This window comes from Seriola lalandi, unplaced genomic scaffold (genome assembly GCF_002814215.2).
Source record: "Seriola lalandi dorsalis isolate HSWRI2012SDOR001 ecotype SW California unplaced genomic scaffold, Sedor1 jcf7180001963157, whole genome shotgun sequence".
Lineage (NCBI taxonomy): Eukaryota > Metazoa > Chordata > Actinopteri > Carangiformes > Carangidae > Seriola > Seriola lalandi.
In genome coordinates, this window is record NW_019433826.1 from 1 (window position 1) to 358 (window position 358).

Consider the following 358-nt stretch of genomic DNA (forward strand, 5'->3'; position numbering starts at 1 on the left):
GACTACGATTGTCTACATATCCACCTGATGTGAAGAGTTCCCAGTGATCTCAACGAAAAGCACATCCTTCGAGCCGGAGTTGAACCAGCGACCTAAGGATAACTGCTACTGTGAACCTACAGTCCTCCGCTCTACCAGCTGAGCTATCGAAGGAGCAGTGTAATGTTGAATTGTTCCTTTTTTCCCTGAAACAGAAGATTAATGAGACTATGCTTTTCAAAGAGCTGACAGTATGGAGAGTGGATCAAGGCAAAAGGCCATGGTTCTTATTCTATTTCTTTGTTTGACATTTACTCATGATGACACATTACATACCTCCCTTGGACTATGTTTTCTACGCCCATACATTGATTTCAGC

The 358-nt window shown here is 42.7% G+C and overlaps 1 non-coding gene across 1 annotated transcript; it reads right to left on the minus strand.

Moving 5' to 3' along the window:
• Nucleotides 1-64: 64 nt before the first annotated feature.
• On the minus strand, nt 65-153 carry trnay-gua (transfer RNA tyrosine (anticodon GUA)). Its single transcript is given in 2 exon segments — nt 65-100; nt 117-153. It is a non-coding gene; the product is annotated as a tRNA-Tyr (tRNA).
• Between the last annotated feature and the right edge of the window lie 205 nt (nt 154-358).